At 42.5% G+C, this 19715-nt stretch overlaps 1 pseudogene; it reads left to right on the top strand.

Moving 5' to 3' along the window:
• The first annotated feature begins 1087 nt into the window (after positions 1-1087).
• Positions 1088-2087, top strand: LOC133388612 (uncharacterized; annotated as a pseudogene).
• The last annotated feature ends 17628 nt before the right edge of the window (positions 2088-19715 follow it).

Raw genomic sequence — 19715 nt, 5'->3', positions numbered from 1 at the left:
AGAAAATGGAGAGACAGGTGTAAGTTTGATAACTTCCAAATCAAGAGTAGCTCCACTAAAAAGAGTGACTTGAATTAATGGGAGCATTGATTGGAGCAAGACTGGTGAATTACCTGAAAACCGTGCTAAAAATGGAAGGTGTAGAAGTCTACATGACTGATTCAATGATCACCCTCCACTGGATTCGTAGCACTGCAAGGCAGTGGAAGCCTTTTGTAGCCAATTGAGTGACTGAGATTCAAGGTTTAACTGACCCTCTAAGTTGGTCCCATTGTGCAGGAAATGAGAATCCAGCTGATCTCCCTACCAGAGGGCAACACATTGAGGACCTCAGAAAATGTCATCTTTGGTGGAAGGGGCCCTACTGGTTATCACCAGAGCTTGGAAAAGTTACTTTTTTGAACTACAGCTCCCATCAGCCCAATCCAGTGGCCATGCTGGCTGGGGCTGATGGGAGTTGTAGTTCAAAAAAGTAACTTTTCCAAGCTCTGGCTTATCACTGTCTGAAGATGAATGGCCACAGTGCACATTGTCAGAAGAAAGTTCCATAAAAGAAGATCCAGATCTCAAAGCAAGTCTTCAGATGGCTGTGCAAACCAGCTGCAACTCTGAGGACATGCCACCCCCTGTCCTAGCACTAGAAAGATACAGTCAGTTTAAAAGGGTACTTCGACTAACTGCATGGATACAGAGTTTTATATACAACCTCCGAAATGCACATCACAAACAGAGAGGTCCTCTGATTGCTGAAGAGATATTCAGAGCTGAAAGATATGGATTGGGAGAACTCAGGCAGAAGCATTTGCAGCAGAATTAAAAGAGCTGACAAAAGGTATTCCCTTAAGAAGAGACTCAAGGCTGGTAGAGTTCAATCCATTCTTAGACAAGGATGGTTTGATGCATATAGGTGGAAGACTACAGAAATCAAATCTCACTTTGGAACAGCAACATCCATGGATACTACCAACAAGGCATAAGTTCACAGAGCTCCAGATACAGTATCAGCATGAAAGATTAATGCATGCTGGATTGAGAGACACACTTACACAAATCAGAGAAAATAAAGGGTAGACAGTTAATAAAAACAATGATTCAGAAATGTAATGTGTGCAAGCGGCATCGAGCACAACCAGGAAAAGAAGTGGCTGCTCCATTACCAAAGGACAGAATCCTAGAAGCACCACCATTTGAGGTGACTGGAGTAGACTTTGCAGGACCCTTATATGCAAAGACAAAGAATTCACCAGAAAAGGCATACATTGCACTTTTTACATGTGCTGTAACCAGAGCAATTCATTTGGAACTTGTCTCAAATCAAGGCACAAAGAGCTTTGAGAAGATTTGTTGCTAGGCGTGGACTGTGTAAAGTTATATACTCTGACAATGCAAAGACCTTTAAAAGAGCAGATCAAGATTTGAAAGATCTTTGGTCACAGATGGACCACCAGCAGCTTCAAGACTTCATTGGTAATAGAGGTATTACTTGGAAGTTCATTGTAGAACGAGGTGCCTGGTGGGGTGGATTTTGGGAAAGACTCATTCGTTCTGTCAAAACCTGTTTAAAGAAAACATTGGGAAGGGCAGCTCTATCATATGAAGAGCTTGAAACAACTTTGACTGAAGTAGAAGCCGTACTGAACTCTAGGCCAATCACTTTTGTTTACAATGAAATGGAGGAACCAACACCTCTGACACCAGCTCACTTCCTTGTGGGACAAAGATTAACAGCTTTACCTGCTCAGAGGTATCCTATTCCAATGACTCATACAACTACTCAAGATGAACTCAGTAAAAGATGGAAATACCGACAAACATTGATATCAGTTTTGGAAAAGATGGCGACAAGAGTATTTATTGGACCTAGATCAGTTCATCGCAGTGTTCTATCAAAGCAAAAGGCTGAGCTCAAAGTAAATGACATAGTTTTGATTCATGAGGATAAAATGCCCAAACACATGTGGAAGATTGGTAGAATTGAAGAAACTTTCCGAGGATGTGACAATAGAGTTCGCGCATGTGCTGTGCGACTTCCATCTCGAGCAATTCTGAGAGCACCAGTTCAATTATTATATCCATTGGAACTTTAAGAAGAAGATGAACTTGCATGAAGTTCATCAGGCCGGAGGATGTTGAAACTGTTTGTTGTCTCTTTAAGGGGAATGGTTTGTGTGTAACACATAGAGAGGCCTAAGGGGTATCTTTTTTTGTAACGCTTATTGAATATTATGAGAAGTGAAAGCAACTAGTTTTCCTGCTTTTTTCTCTACTACTTCCTTCCTTTTCCTCATAGTTTGTAGAAGCAGAGTTTAGTGTTGTTGCAAGCCAAGTGTGTAAATTAATAAATCTAATCTGAGTTAAAGAAGTCAAGCTTCCAAGAACCATTTTTTCCTGTTAAGAAGATCTTAGCTGTTGCAACACTCCTGCCTGAGACCTTGGAGAGCCACTCTCACTCACAGTGGGCGATACCTGGATAAATCCATGGTTATCACTGCTCCATGATAGATTGGGTTTTGCCCCACTGTGGTAGGCAGCAGGGAGCTTTGTTGTTGTCCAGTGCCCAGTGCTGAAGAGGTTTGGGCCTCTACCACCCCTAAGAGCCAAACAGTGCCCTGGGCTGGCTGTCAGGAGCAGGATCCAAGCACATACCAAAGTGAAGACTGGGCTTGCCTTGCTTCAGTGCACTGACTATAAAAGTAGGTCTGGTGTTTGCAGTGGCCTCACATCAGGCAGAATCCTTATCTTTAGAGGGGATCCCCATAAGGGGTTTTGGGTGGGGCCCAAGAAGGCCCCAGTCCAAGCTCAGGTAGCTGGTGAACTAGGGCCACACACCCAGATTGCTGTGGAACCCACCGCAGCAGCCTACTCTGTTGTAGGAATCCTGCCACTGACATCTCCTGAGGGACTTCCATGCAGATGGTGAGCACAAAGACTGGGCCAGCAGGCAGGCTGCCTGGAGGGATGGATTCTTGCCTCATGCTGCACCAAACTGCAGTGTTCTGAAACCAATACAGCTGTGATTCTACCACATACACTGTCTTTAATTCTTGCTTTCTGCTGCTTGCCTCCCTAGTGCCTGGGACCACAAATGGACTAATGTTCTGACTTGGCATAGGGCAGCTTCATGTGTTCATATGATAACCAAAAAAGGTCTGGACCCCTCCAAGCTAGGACTATTGGCATGGCCTTTGCATCTCTACAATAAAGACTTGATTCACGCCAAGAGTATATTGAACTTTGGGTTGTATTCTGCTAAGTGCTAGTAGGCCGACTGAAATTAATGTGAGCCAGTATGGTGTAGCAGTGTTGGCCCAGGACCTGAGAGGCCAGGATTCAAACCCCCACTCACCCATGAAGCTTGCTGGTTGACCTCAGGCCAGTCAGTCTCTCAGACTACTATCACACAGGGTTGCTGTGAGGATAAAATGCGGAAGGAGGAGAAGCATGTTTGCCACCTTGAGCTCCTTGGAGGAAAAGTGGGATATAAATGTATTAATTAAATAAACCTAATGCCAGTGTGGTGTAGTGGGAGACCAGGGTTCGAATCCCCACATAGCCATGAAGCTCACTGGGTGACCTTGGGCCAGTCACTGCCTCTCAGCCTCAGAGGAAGGCAATGATAAACCCCCTCTGAATATCGCTTACCATGAAAACCCTATCCGTAGGGTCGCCATAAGTTGGAATCGACTTGAAGGCAATGCAAGAGAGAGAATGTCTATTAACTTCAATGGGTCTACTCTGAATATCACCATTTGCCCTAGAAGCTATTTTCAGTCCTAGAAAAATGATCTAAAATCAAGAGGGCTAGAAACACTTATTTTAAAAAACCCTAAGATTTGAGATTCTTGGAAGGATAACAATGGAGGCAGCAGATTCCACCCTTGAAGGCAAAAGCCGTGAGATCTGTGGTAAAATAAAATTTTCTGGTGATGACTTTATATTATACATTTTTATTATTTGTTACAATTTTTATTATTTGTTATTTGCTAAAATCTTAAATAAAAATAAATAATGGACAGTAAAAGATTAGGGAACAATATTAGTGAAGACTGGCATGGAAAAAGTGACATTAGAGGGTTTGGGAAGAAATATTTCAGCTACCCTTAAAGCAGTTATTTTGTCCCCAGAACTGAAACAAGTAAACATTTGGTGCAATGTTCCTGATAGTAATGTCTGATCATAGGTTGCGGGCTGGGAAATGTGGGCTGGGAAGTGTGACTTCAATTGCTGTTGTTCCCAAGCTACTGCCCATGAAAGTAGACCAAACCATGTGTGTTTTCTCTCTGTCAATTATGACTCACTGGTTTTGGGTTAGCTGTCACAGTGTGTTTATAGCAGCCCACAGAGTAGGCAGGAAAGAGTAAAGAATCTTCTTAACTCTTACTCATTTCTCAAACTTTTCTCTGCAGTGAAGGGTCGAGTCTGTAAAGAAGTTTGGAGCAGCCACGTTAAAAGGCAGGCAGGGCATTCCAGGCAGGGGGTTGCTAATCCTGCTTGCATATGGATATTGTTGCAGAGGATCCCTAGTCAAGCCTTACCAACAGCACAATCCTAACAATATCTACTCAGAAGTAAGTCCTGTTGAGTTCTATGGAGTTAATCACTTAGTAAGTGTGTTTATAATTGCAGCCTTCAGGGGCACCTGTCTTTAGTCCTAAGTGCTCCCATGTAACATCTCCACAACACTAGGCTTTCTTCCTACAATGGCCTTCTGGTGATTGGCCTGGCCTGAGGACACTTAAACCCTTCTTGCCAGAAGCAAGTAGGCTAGATTATATGTTCCCTACCCAGACTCCTAAGCAGGTGAGAAGGAATGATCCCATTACTGCAGCTGGACCAGGAAACACCCTAATTTAGCTAAAATTTCTATCTTAATTTCCAATCAGAGATTTTTTTTTCTTTGAGTGGTATGCTCCACGTAACTGTGGTTAATACTTAATGTATAATGCTTAATGACATCACTAGAGCCTGACCCTATGACATCACTAGGGCACACCCCTGAAATCTCAGCGTTTGGGATGCTTCTGACCTGGCAACCCTAGTTAGAGATGATTGGAACTGTAGTCCAACAACATATAGAGAACACCATGTGGGCTACCCCTGGTGACTATAAGGTTAAGGAAGGGATGCCAGTGGGGAGATAGATGAACACCAAGGAGGAATGGCCCTTTGGTGTCCAGGGACAAGTAGCAGAATGGAGGCCTGCCCTCTGAGGCCAGGGGTGAGAGGATCTAGGCCAGTTATATTAAACTTTAGTGCACTCACTAATCTTCCCCAGCAAATTCCCCTAGGCAGCTTTTAAGGATCTACCACCAGAGCCAGGTTTCAAAACAGGAAATGGACATGGCTAGGGGGGAAGGAGCCTTAGGGATGAGAGATGCAGGGGGAAATCAAGGAACATAGATGAGGTTTCAAGCACTTCTCCATGCTCCCTATCAAATCTTCCTTGAAGTATCACATGCCCTTACATTCTCCATAATCTCAGCAAACATGGGCTTGGGACCCCATGTATCCCAAGATAACAGCTAGTTTGACCATCACATATATGTTGGACTGTCACTGCTTAGAACAAGTTTTTCTGTCTATGGAAAATACCGCACAGATATCTCTTTGACCTGATGACATGGAGAAAAAGTCAAGTTTAAATCCACAGGTGAAGTTCACATGAATTCAGTTCTATTCAGGCCCCCTCAATGTTTCCACATGCTTGACTCTAATCCAAAATTTTCCTTGTCAGCTTTAAAACAGCAGGAAAAAAATCTCTTGACAACTAAGCTGAAGAGGTGACTGCAAAACCCCACTTCTCCTTTACTGGGAACTCGAGTACTCTTTTATAATCTGTCATTTGTACTTTCGTATACTAAAGGTGACAGTCTAATTCACATATGACCAACGCCGATAAATCACATTGGGGTGGGGTGATGGGGGAAGAACAAGAGAGGAAACATTCATAAATCCATATCAAACAGCACCCAAATTATGACAAATGACACGGCAGTCATAAAACTGCACAAGCACAACTCACCAAGTCATTAATTTCATGGCCTTGGAAAATAAACAGGCACTTTTTTCGCAGCTTTAATAATTTTTTTAAAAAAACTCAAAGAATGGTCCATCTGCTTTGAATAATTTTTAATTTCCTATTCTGTCTCATTCCCATTAGCTATTCCACTGAGATATTTGCAAAATTCTTTCATTTGCCTCCTCCCATCTGTATTCAATTACCTTGTTCCCAAACAGGATTTGGCTCCCCCCCCCATTTCTCCTAAGCAGAGTACAAAATATCCCCACCTGTACCTTAAACCAAATGTTATGTGTGTTTTATTATCTGTTAGACTCTATGAGTCATTCCAGCTCAATTGCCTGTGCTGAAATACTTGGAGGGCAATCTGATTTTGATGTTTTCTGGCTTTGGTGAAAAACACCTGCCTGATTTTCATAGCTAATCTATTAACTTGGTAAATGCCTCAGCAGATGTTCTGGAACTGGCTTGGGACTGGGGTCCGTTCTCGTGACAGGGCTTGCTTGTAAGCTTGAAATATTTAAATGTTCAGAGTTCAGAGGCCAATGATGTGTTTTGGGTACAAGCTTTCGCTAAACCATATTTTCTCCCTCTCCTACTCCCCCACCATCCCAACCCATCCCTAGAGTGCAATCCCAATATAATAAGTGGCTGATGCATTTTGGCAGGATAGGCCAAAAATATGGGCCTCCTTGAACTTTAAAGGATGTGGACTTCAAGGCAGAAATTTCTTTCCGCCTTTGGAAGTAGCTGGGCTGATTGTTGTTTCCTTTGAGTGCTTCATGCTCCCTGCTCCCCACTTCCTTTTTTTTCTTCCTTTGCTTTCTATTTAATGAAATCGATTTAGAAAGTAGAGAGTGAGGGCAGAGACTGGAGATACATTTGCAAGTGTACTGGTTTCAGTGCGTCTCCACCTCTGTTTTCTGAAAGCAGGGGCACACAATGTTAGACAAAGTCAGCCTGTTCTTACTCCAAAACTTGGGAAATTGGAGACTGAGTGTATTTTACTTTGAGGTCAGCTTCACACAGACTTCAAAACTGATTGGCCATCAACCCTGTTACCAGAGCTTGGAAAAGTTACTTTTTTGAACTACAGCTCCCATCAGCCTAATCCAGTGGCCATGTTGCCTAGGGCTGATGGGAGTTGTAGTTCAAAAAAGTAACTTTTCCAAGCTCTGCGTTACCACTCCAAGTGTGTACAATGGAAACGCTTTGCTGTAGGCTCAGGCAGAGACAGTGATTGGCCTAACATTTTGTTGTGGGTAGTCCTAAAGGTCTGACATTAGCAGTAGGGAAGGGACATGTGTCCAGCCATGGACAAATATGTTTCAAGTCACAGCCAGACAAGATGGTCTCACTGCTTTTGAAATAACTAGTGTGTACATAGCCTTATCAGTGTGCACTGATGCACCTCCACATCTACACAGCTCCAAATATACATTTTCAAGAAATAATGGTGCAGTCTGTGCTACTTCCTTGGATAGGTGCTGGGTGTAGCCTGAGCTACTCGTTCTGCCAGGGATGGCATAGGAAAGGGGAATGAGGCATAAACATGCAGGAAGAGTAGCATTGGGGGTGGGGGGCAACTGGCAGTGTAACACAGAGGAAGATGGAGGATCAGTGATGGCAGGAAATTAGTGGAACAGTGCTTGTGAAGTGGGTGCCGAAAGCCAGATGGACTTTTCCATTGTCACATTCTCATATACATGTGTGCACATGTACACACACACACACTCTCATGGCCATTTGAAGTCCATTACAGACATTCCATTCTGTGAGGAGTTCATGTTGTTCACTGTAACTAGATTTGGGAATCTCCCTCAGTGACCATTCAAGATGAAGATTGGGGATGGTATTCAACTAAATCCTTGCACCAGCAGAATTGCTTCAACCAGTGCAAGGAGATTCCCTCCTTCTGCGCTGTCCCCACATCTGCTCCAGAGTGCTGGAGTAGGGTTGCCATATTGCCCTGTTAGCCGGGTTTTACCTGGATTCTTTGCATGCTGCCCAGCGCCCGTTTAGCCCCTTAGGTGGCCCGGATTCTCAGCTTTAATTTTTTTTAAAAATTAAGTTTCTAGGTGGTCCAGTTCTCAAGATATACATAAAAACGTCAGCCGCCCCCGACTGTTAAATCTTTCTAAACAGTACTGTATAGCACTTCGTAGCTTTAACCCCGCCTGTTCAGGATTACAGCCAATCAGTGAAGCCAGGGTTGCATTTGGTTGACCTGAGGCAGTGTCTAGAAAACCTCATTGCAATGCCAGAAAATGGTGGTCCCCCCCCCCGTTTATCTGAAAATCTCATAAATTGGGTAAGTATATACATTTCAGGTTTTTTTCCTCTTGTGTGCAGGAGTCAAATCCTGGGCAGTGTTTTGAAAACCTTTGAAATACTTGCTTTTGTAAAAGCAATGCTATATGCCCAGAGTAAATCCCATTGAATTCAATACTTTTGAGTAGACATGGTTATGAATGTGCTGAAAATCAATGGGACTTTGGAGTGAATGTAAAAAAGAATTGTGTTTGTGTTCTAACTCTTTCTGTCTCACCTCCCTCCAGTCCTATTTTAAAGCAAGTAGGCAGGGCTTACTTAGGTATTACAGTTTTTATTCTGTAGGAAACTAATACTGATTTTTTAAAAACTAATACTGATTTTTCTGCAATGACCAACTGGTTTGACAATAAACTATTATATGGGCTGTATGTATTTATACATCTGCAGTGTGTGTGTGTGTGTGCGTGTATGGAGTGTTTCCAACAACCCTGTCAGGTAGGGTTGGAAACCAAGGCAGCTCACAACAAGAAATAAAGCCATTTAAAATCCAATAACCATAAAAACAAGTATAAACAGTTGCAAAACAGCGTAAAGTGGCATGATTCGGAATTTTGGGTTGTGTGAATGAAGTTGCTTATCACTTGAGGTTCCATTTCTGTCCCTGTTTGAGTAAGCCCCACTGAATACACTAGGACTTGCTTCTGAATAAATAAACCTAGGATTGTACTATAAATATCTTTACAGTTTGTGTAAATAATAAATATATTTGATAGTCATGCTTATATAAATATTTCTTCATTTATCATGTTTTTGGTTTTTGGTTAGGAATCCTGACTGGTTGTGAGATGCTTAGTTTTCTGCCTTACTCATAGGAATTTTGTTGTGGTTGGTATGGTGTTGCATTTAAGAAATCATGGTACAAAATGGCCTGAATCAGTATAAGGCAGATTCCTTCGTTCCTAAAAGTGGGAAGAGACTCAAGGGCCACAGTGACTGCAACATTTATTTATCTATTTTTATTTACAACATTTATATACCTCTTTATTGTAAAAAAATCTCAAAGTGGTTTACAGAAAGAATTAAAACAATAAAATTATTGGCAAAAGCGTTAAGGACAGATACTTAAAACATTCAAAATAATAAAACCAACAATGAGTTAAAAACAGATTTAAAAACACAATAGCTTCCACATGCCTGGAGAGGCTTGCCTCAAGAAAACTGATTTTAGCAGGTGCTGAAAAGAGGCGTCTGCCTAATGTCAGTAGGCAAGGAGTTCCAAAACGCAGGTCCTGCCACTTTACAGGACTGATTTCTTGCAAGAGCAGAACAAGTACTATATGGCACCCATAACATGGAAAGCACAGCTTGAACTTAGCCTGGTAGCAAAGCAGCAACCAATGCAGATTTCAGAGCAGAGGTATTATGTGCTGATAGGATCTCACTCATGTCAGCAATTATGCTGCAGCATTCTGCATTAACTGCAGTCCCCAGGTCAGGTTGTGCTGCATGGGGATTTCTGTGACCTTGGCTGACTGGCTGCTAGGATTTTTTTAGTTTGGGTTTTTGGTTATGAATCCTGACTGGTTGTGGGATGATGAGTTTTCTGCCTTACTCATAGGAATCTTGTTGTGGTTGGTATGTTATTACATTTAGGAAAGTGTTACTGCCTTTTGTGTTGTTTTTTTCCTATTTGCATTTCACTTATCTTTAACCTCACTCCGTTACAGCCGTAAAAGCAACAGCAGCATATGGAAGATAATTAACTCCCATTAGTGATAAGAGCAAGAATTTATAATTATTATTTTAATTAAAACAAGAGGCTTATCAGTACTTTGAAGAGGATCAGATATTTATTTTCTTTCTGAGCCCAGGACTGGGTCTTTCATGATGCCTGGGGGGGGGTAGCAGGTGAGTAGTTGATAAGACAGACATCCTGGCATTGGTAATCTAATTAGCAAGGTATGTGTGGGGTTGTTGCACACTTCCAGGCCCAGTTTCATTTTGAGTGTGGAGGTGGAACCTGTGTAGATGTGGTTGATCAAAGGGAGAAGAAATTTTGAGTTAAGCAAAGCTCTGCTTTTATAAAACCTAACAAACATACAGATACTTTGAATGTCTGAGTGCCTGCACCAGTGGAATACTAGAAGAACTTGTAAAACTTGCTGCAACAGTATTTAGAACTGAGCATGTGATGTGAAAGACTCCTTTTCCTAACATTTTGGCTTCTTGTTTTTCTCCACCCACCACATCTCTGAAATATATCGTATATGTAATGGTTAAACGTACTGCTGCCCTGACTTACTTTATCTTTGTTGCTATTTTGTGTGTTTTTGTTTTTTTTATATTGATTGTGTATTTTTATTGTTTTTATTATATTTGTAAGCTGTGCTGAGCTCTGTTTTTAACAGCAGAAGGGCAGGATATAAATCCTCTTAATCAATCAATCAATATTCCATAGTGTTGGAAACTAGAGTCTAGGCATTTAAGGCTGAAAATGTTGCTTTTTAAAAAAAGATTTCTCACATCTTTCCCCAGTTTTTGGTGGTAATTCCTAGGCACAAAAACAAAACAACTGGACAATCCAAATATTAATAGGCAAATAATATGTATAATATGCAAATAATATGCATAATATGCAAATTAGCCTGTCTGGATTTGGGAACTGGAATATGGCAACCCTATGTTGGAGGAACCCCCAGGATAGATTTAGGGGGGATTCAGGTGGACGAGAGAACATTCCATTGCCCAAGGAAAAATCTATGTGCTCACAGAGGCCAACCAGATGCCTATGGGAAGCCCACAAGCAGAACCCGAGTACAGCAGTGCTCTCCCCACATGGGATTCCCAGCAACTGGTATTCAGAGACATATTGCCTCCAACACTGGAGGTAAAGCATAGCCATCATGACTAGTAACCACTCATAGCTTTATTTTCCATGAATTTGTCTAATCCAAGTTGGTGGCCATCATTACATCCTGTAAGAGTGAATTCCATAGTTTAACTATTGCTCTGTAAAGAAGTGCTTTCTCTTATCTGTGCTAATTCTTTGAACATTCAGCTTCATTGGATGGTTCCAAGTTCTAGTATTATGAGAAAGGGAGAAAAATGTCTCCCTGTCCACTTTCTCCAGACAAATCCAGATTAAATAAAGTTATCCATAGCTACCTATGTTTGGCCCTTACTGCTAGATGTCTTGGACAGGAGATTAAGTACAGAAGCCTTGCAGTCTGTGCCACCATTCTGACAGACCTAGAAATGGTTCTAATCTATCATTCTTTTGCTAGGCAGTAGCAGATTGCTTCCTTTGCCACAATTTCCCCTGAAACCAGTGAGCAAATGACTAGCCAAGGAACATGGTGGGAATGGGGTGCTTCACAGCTGACCTCTTACAGGGACATTCTATGCAAGCTGGCCCTTTTGCTGGCATTATTTTGGAATACATTTAATGAAATCTTAGGCTTGTATAAAGGAAAGATCCTTAGAGCTAACAATTCACAGAAGATCATATTGTTTTAATTGTGAATAGCACATGAGAACATTCTATACAAGTTGTTCTGCTCATTGTGGAGCTTTGTTCCCCTCTAGTGGCCAGCTTAAGATGAGGTTAACAAACCACACCAGACAACTACTGGTCAGATCCTATGATATTCTGATCCAAATAGGTAACTGCTCAGGATGGGACAACAAATATCTTTGCTACTGCAACATCAAAAGACATGAGAGCAAGCTGTCAATGAGTCTCTCTCTCTCTCTCTCTCTCTCTCTCTCTCTCTCTCTCTCTCTCACACACACACACACACACACACACACACGAGAGTCAATGATGGAGGAATCTGATGGGAATCAGACTTCTTCTTTGGGATTAGAACTGCCAGTGCCTTATTCAAGGCCCTCCCAGCCAGAGGACACAATCCTGTTACTATCCACTGACTCAGAAGATGAGACCCTCCAATACTGCTTTCTTCCCAGCCACACAGAAGTCAAAAACTACAAAGTACAGCAACGGCCCGTTAACCACCTAGTCAGCCCCCTCCAGAGAGGCAGAAACCTCCATATTCCAGGCCTGGTTAGCCTACATAAAACTTATTTCAGCTCTAGCGCCCTGCAGCTATAAGATCTTCTGTATCTGCCTTTGCAGGGCCCCTTAGAACTGTCCAAGGTCTTGTTCATGTCTTTTGACTGGATGCTGCCTGTTTCCACTGTAAGCTTCAAGCAGATTGGAGCTCAATAGTAGTTTGGTTCTCATTAAAAAAAGCTGATATAACCCACCAGATATGCATGTCTAAAAGGAAGGGATGAGTAATTGGTGGCACTGGCAGAAGTAGCATCTGCTGGGGAGGTGGCGTTAGTGGGAGCAGCAGCAATGCTAGTGAGGGCACATGTTGGTGCCATGGGGACCCTTGAGTGGCACCATGCATAGGGCCCACTAAAGCCTGGGATCAGCTCTGCGCTTGGCCTTTCAGGAAAATTTAGTCACTGTGTGGATAGTGACATCATATAATTTAGTTACTAGATGGCACTGGGCTTCTATCTGGATGGACTAAGGAGGTTTCTGCTCTGCTCTTATTTAAGAGAGATAATAAACTTTTTGTCTAGCTTTCTGATTAGTATGGCCTCTAAGCTTTCCATGTCATCAGTCATTACTGATTTTTTTTTGCAATCAACTCCGTTAAATTTCTGTGTGGTTTTAATAACTATCATTTTATGATTGTAGGAAACTGCCTGACAGTCCTTTGGCAAAAAGTACTTTATAAATTATGTATATAAATAGATTCTGAGTTAAGAAAGGGAAGAACTAACATGGCCAATAAGACTGGGATTCCTGCTAATAAATGCCATTGCCCCTATCTATCCTTACATGTTGTAACAAATTCATCAGTTGCTTCTGCTTTTATGAAAAGTCATAATACATAGATAAAATGCATGGTTGTTTCATATATTCCATACAACCTTTCTTTCCTGAAATCACTAATAGGAAAAGAAAAGAATGGCCATGCAAAAAACCTCACAAAACTAAACATTAATCCAAACCATTACAGGAAATGCATCACATCCTTCCACCTTAGCAAATACAGTAAAACATGAAGACATACACATGTGCCTGTGCATATGCAATCAATCAGTCAATTTGTGCCCTACCTCCACTATTAACATTTCAGCAATATTTATGATTTTTCTTTCCAATTAAGAATGGAAAGAACAATCTTGATCTGGGTTATGTCCATTTCTCACTTGTTAACTGGTAAGTCTGTTCCGTCTCATGTCTGTTTTGGTCTTATTTTATCTTTTTAGGGGAAATCTTTTCAACATCAGTAACCTTTTTTTCTATTTTAAAATTGTTTAAACCTTTTAAAAAATGTAAGTACCGAGAAGGTGTTCTGAAGGCTGCCTTCTTTCTGTCTGTCTTTCTGTATTTCTAAAAACAGCTTCTGTTGGACAGCTAGAAAGCATGGTGCTCACTGACACTACATCTCAATATGCCCTGGAAGCAGAGGTGTGTTGTGCTGCTCTGTCCCTTCCTGGGTGACTGTATGGAGAGAAAGATGGCTGCCTCCTTGTACCTCTGACCTACGCTCCTGGTAGCCTTATTTCCAGGTAACCCTTTTTAGATGCAGTTTCAACAAGCACTATGCTTTTTAGCTGTTCCAAAGACCTAGAAACAGTTTTTTTTTTTAAAAAAATTAAGGCAGATCTTGGAACATCTCATAAAAATTTTAAAGGTGTTCACAAAACCATACTCTGAAAATACTGTGGAAATCTAATCCACATATCTATGTTCTGATCCAGGCACTGGTCCAAGAGGTGCAAACCATATCTGAAATCTTCCCCATCTCTATTTCTAACACCCTCTATAGAGTCTGCACCGCACATTTGCAGTATTTTTTGTGCTCCTGCACTTTTTAATCAGTTTCCACTATTTTATCCCAGATACTCACTCACAAAGTAATATAGCACTGCCTGGTGATATGCCCTTCTTTGTCAACCTCTCTTGTGGGTAGGACCAAAGTTCCAAAATATGGCCTCCTAAAAATGATGCTGGGGTTCCAACTGAGGCCTGGGTATTGGAACTTTACACTGCTATGAATCTGGCCAAACAGAACAGCTGCAGCCTCTGGCCTTCGCCAATACATTGTAATAATGTGTGCTCTGCTTAGCGAGTGACTCCTCATGGGAATGCATGCCAACAGACATATTCATCAAGCTCATCACATCTTGGAGCATGCACAACCATAAACAACTGAGGTGAGATGTCCCTCTCCAAATCTGACATGAATTGCACAGTACACATTTGGGAGGGTCAGTACAATGATTTTCTCAAGAAATTAATGGGGCATTTAGTGGTGGCAATGATTGCAGATCATCTTCATTGTAAGCCACTTTTTTGCAGCTGTCATGACCTCCTTCCACTAAATGTTCTGGGGGGAGGGGAACTGTGGACTTCACTGGCCATTATGGGTGGGTGGACATTGTGGTCACAGGCTAGCAGTTGCCAAGATGAGTTCTACTGTCACCTCTGCCAAAGCAGTAGCAGAAAAAAGAGTTTTAAAAAGGGGGGAGGGAATGACCCACATCCAGTGCAGACAATGGTAAACTCCTTGAGCCCTACAAAACTTTTCACAATGCCCACCCTTAGTTTCACTCAGCAAAAGTTCAGAGGACACTGAGGGACTTACATAGTCACTGTCTCTGCTTAGTCCTCCATAGGGTCATTACCTGAAGCTGGGTGATGGCTTGTAGCTGCATCTTGTCCCTCCTTCTGAGAAGATACTTCCTTCCAAGTAGACTCTTTCTTTTGAGTAGACCCTGCCGACCAAACTGCCAAGCAGGTACTCCTGCAATGTTGGGTTTCCCATATGATCTGCTGCCACCTTTACGCCTAACGCTTGAGGGGTGATGGAGGTGAATTGGGAATCAAGGCAACCGCACGTCTCAAGATGGGTTCACATGGGGGGGGCGCAGCTGAGACATCTCTGAGATGAAGCTCTTCAGGCTGCTTTTGGACTGGTGCATATTTCTCTATGTTCTCAGTGGGAGCAGAGTGCTGGGTACTCCAAAGAGGTCTTTCCAGGTGAGCCAGGATCCTGATACCTCTGCAGATTTAGGTGGGAATAGGTCACTGGGGTTTTGGCTGGATAAGCATGCACAGTGTTTCAAGGTTGTGTGAGCACTTAGAGTTGAGCTGAAATTTCTCAAAAGACAATTTTTTCAGAAGGCAACAATGCTACACTTGAAGGGTATATTAGCTGCAAGCAAATTACTTTCAGGCATACCCTATTACTTTTTCATGTGGAATACAGAGTGCAGTTAGTGATGCCCTTCAAGAGCGAACATAGCATCATTGCCAACTTTCAGTGCTCATTTCAAACATAATGCTTATTTGGGGAGAGCTTGGAGACTGATTTGTCAGTCTGAATACAGGATTATCAAGCTTGCTGTGAGGTCATGATGGGAGAGAAAACACAACAATAGGGCCAGCTCCAGGCATGCGGGGGCCCTTGGGCATCAGCTTGCCCTGGCCCCCAGTGGGTGGGTGTGCACACACAGCCCCCCCACATACCCCCCACGGCCCCCCTACCTGTCTAGTCTTTACCATTGCTCTTAATGAAGACGGTGGCTGCGGTTTCCCTAAGGGGAATGAAGCCTCCGCCGCCATCTTTGTTGATGGCACACGTGCGTGCTACGCGCACACATCTCTGCCATCAACTAAGATCGCGGCAGTGGCTTCAGTACCTTAGGGAAGCTGCGGCCGCCATCTTCATTAAGGGCAATGCTAAAAAGCTGGCTGACAGGTAAGTGGGGGGGTGGGGGGTGCGGATCACGGAAGGGGAGCGGAGGGGCCCTCAGGGGCCGCTGTAGCTCCAGGGCCCTCGGGCCAGTGCCCAACCTGGCCACCCTTTAGAACCGGCCCTGACAATAGTAGCTGACTGGTTGTTGGACTGTCTGTACCAATGCAGTGACCCTAAATGGCCCCAGACAAATAATTAAAGTGTCTGAACAAATGGCAGGTAAGGAGATTGAGCCATCTCTGGCAAAATGATCTAAGAAGTACTTGCATCAACCTCTCTTCCTAGTCTTTTTCCAATCGAAGAGACTCATTCCAAAAGAAATGGTCGTGCTATGTCAGGTATATTGGCAAACCTTGATTGGACTGTGGAGAAGCACTTACATGAAGGAGTATAGTTCAGTGGTACAGGGCATGCTTTACATGCAGAAGTTCAATTCCTGATATCTCCAGATAAAAAGGAATCTCAAATAGAGATCCACTGCCCCTTAGATTAGACAGTACTGGGATAGATGGACCAATGGTCTAACTTAGTATAATGCAGCCTCCTATGTCCACTTTTCTCTGAGGGCCCAGACGGCTTTTGTGTGCCATGGTGCAGTACTGTGGTTTTCAAGTTTCAAAAAACTATTTCCAAATCAGTTCATCTGCTAATGAATCCAGGACATATTCTAGGCCAGGTGTTTACCATTGCCTTGCTAGGTATGACTTAGAACACACCCAACACAATCCTGCAGCTGCGCATTGCAGGAGAAGATCAGTAGTGACAGGCAAACTCCTTCAGGGCATCTTTTCCGCCACTGCTGATTTTCTCATTGAGCGCCATGGTTCCCCAGACACAGTTTGAAAGCAACTGATACAGTGGAGAGAGTTTTCCGTAGAAGTCTTAGCACATATCCCCTACTTCAGCAATTAAGTGTCCAGTATGCCTCTGGGGAAGTCATGGGCTCACTTAAATAAGAGTATACTAAAAAATGAAATAGAAATTGTCATTAATCTGCTATTTTTCTGGTCAACAGGAAAGAGTGCCCTTTTATCTTCAATACATTTTAGAAATGTGTTGATATTGTTAATGTGGCATGTAATACTAGACAGCTATTTTATGTAATAATAACTATGCTTAATAACCTTTATAAGGCACTTCAGAGTATTCAGAGTAATTCACATTTTCATTAATTCTTAGAACAAACCTATAACGATGGTCAGTCAGTATAATTATTCCTATAATGCAGATGGGGTGTGTGTGAGGCTGAGAGATAGTGGGCCATCAAGAGACATCATGGCTGAGGCTAGATTTGACCTGGGGACATCCCTACTTATACTCTTAGCTAATATACACTATACCAAAAAACAGTGAAAGGAAGTCCTTAAGAGGGCTATTTAACTCTGTACACATACTTTTGTGCTTGGACAAATACATGTGCTCTTGAAGGTATGTGTACCAGTTGCTGATTGCTTTTTTTTTTTTTTGCCACAGATGAATTGAGCGGTTGGGGTTTTTATATTATTGTGATATGTAGGGCATGATCATTTTTAGTGCTTTGCTTTTTTAATGTTTGTGTTTGCATTGTATTTTGTTGGTTGTAAGTTACTTGGAGACTCCATTGTATATGGTGATGAAATGGAATTCATAATAATAAATTATGGGGAAATATTAGCACCCAGTCTTTCCTCCTGAAGGATGCCCAAACTAGAAATGGCTGTATTGCTAAGTGTTCCACAATGTTAACCTTTGATCAAAATGCATGGTATGAATCACTGTGATATCGCAAGGCAGCTGTGCGAAACATAAAACCTAATGCAAGAATCGCTTCTGAAACTATTCTTCTGACCTATAGCACCAGTATATTATCATCAGCAATTTGTCACTATTTCTCTCCCCCACCCACAACCAACCTTGTATTCTTTATCCTTTCACATTTCTACCACCTCTACACATCATCTTTTTTGAAGACTTCCCTTTCCATCACCACCTCATTACTGAGCTATTGAGTTGCATGTGCCTTTTTCTAGCCTTAAACACAGGGTAGAGCACCATCCTTTCTATGCAGAGGGCCCCAGGTTCAATCCTAGTGTCTCCATTTCAGCAAGCAGGGCTGGGAAAGACATCTGCCTGAGATCTTGGAGAGCCATTACCAGAAAGAGAACAACAGTACTAGGCAGTAGCAGTCAGCAGGGGTGCTTGCCTGACCTCCCGTTGCCTGCATCATTGGTGCTTACTGGAAGGTAGAGGGGAGTCAGCAGTGAGGTTGGTGTGGTCCAAACACACCAGTGGGAGTGACAGATTGGCACAGCTAATGTGTTTGCACCATGGCAACCTTGCCGCTCCCCCTCTACCTCCTGGTAAGTAGCATAACATGGGTGACGGGAGGTCAGGTGAGCACCCCTGCCCTGCTGACTGCTGATATTAGGCAGATGGATCAGCAGTCTGACTCACTTTATGCTGCTTCCTACGTTCCCAAGCCTTGTTGCTGCTTCTATGTGTGGCAGTTATGAGGCAAGTACTCAAATTCTTATCTTCAATCAAGCATGGTGGCCTTATTGAATTAAAGAGACATGTCTTGATTTTGAATGTTCTCATATGGTCAGTGAGACTCAACTGTGTAATATACATATGTTCCCATCCACATGGCGGTAATGCTAAAGGTTTAAGTAAACCAAAAGGGTCAATGTTAAAATGTTTATGAAAAAGCAGGTCTGCAATGAAAATTTGGCCAGTATGTTTCTACATTTATTGCTAATTAATGGAGTTGGACTGACATCTCAATAAACCTAAATCCATCCTTGCATCTACAAAATGAGGGTTTCCTTTCAGGCTGCTTTTAAGCTTTCTGCCAACATGTTTCATCCTTCATGGACTGGCCACCATTAAGAACATGGGAAGAGCATTAATGGGTCAGATCCAGAGTCCACACAGTTGCTGAAGGCAGCCACTTGCAGATGCTTTAGTCACTAAAGTTTAGTGGAAGTGTATAAACAACACAGGGCATTAACAGAAACTACAGATTCACACGATCACTTCAGATACCAGCAGGCTTTTGCAGAGAGGGAAGTGTCATCACATTTGATAGATCCTTGGCCATAACATAACCAGATCAGGCCCTCAAAAAGCATCTCCACACAATGCACCTCAACAATCACTGGAACATACCTGCAAGGAGAACTGAATGGCTAGAGACAGGGGTACATTTTTTCAGAGTGGGGTGTATGCAACAGCACCATCTGCCTCATTCCATCTGAGATAAGAGTTCACAGGATGCTTGGCAAGGTGTGAGAGAAATTGACCTGGAGCAGAGGACAACCAGCAACTGGCAAGCAAGGAGCAGATCTCAGTTAACAGAGAGCCACTTCCAGGCAGCTGGTAGGTTGCAAATACTGTGGGACTTGGGAGAGCTCCCAGAAATAACAAAAGCGGATCAAAGTCCAACTGAGCCCTTATATCTTCTAGAAGGGCACAAGGATTAGAACCCTGCTTCTCAGGAAACGTTATAAGGAATTTAAAGGAGAAAAACATGCCATTTAAGCCAAATCCGCTTTAAGCCTAGCGCATGTGTGTGTGTTTATGCCAGAGGTTGTGAAGAAAGAATATAAGGAAACTGAATACTCTTTAACTGGGCTTAACTGGAGAGTTTTGCTGAC

The sequence above is a fragment of the Rhineura floridana genome, chromosome 7 (assembly GCF_030035675.1).
Source record: "Rhineura floridana isolate rRhiFlo1 chromosome 7, rRhiFlo1.hap2, whole genome shotgun sequence".
Lineage (NCBI taxonomy): Eukaryota > Metazoa > Chordata > Lepidosauria > Squamata > Rhineuridae > Rhineura > Rhineura floridana.
The sequence above is the reverse complement of the archived record's forward strand: the minus strand, read 5'-3'. Positions and strand labels throughout refer to the sequence as shown.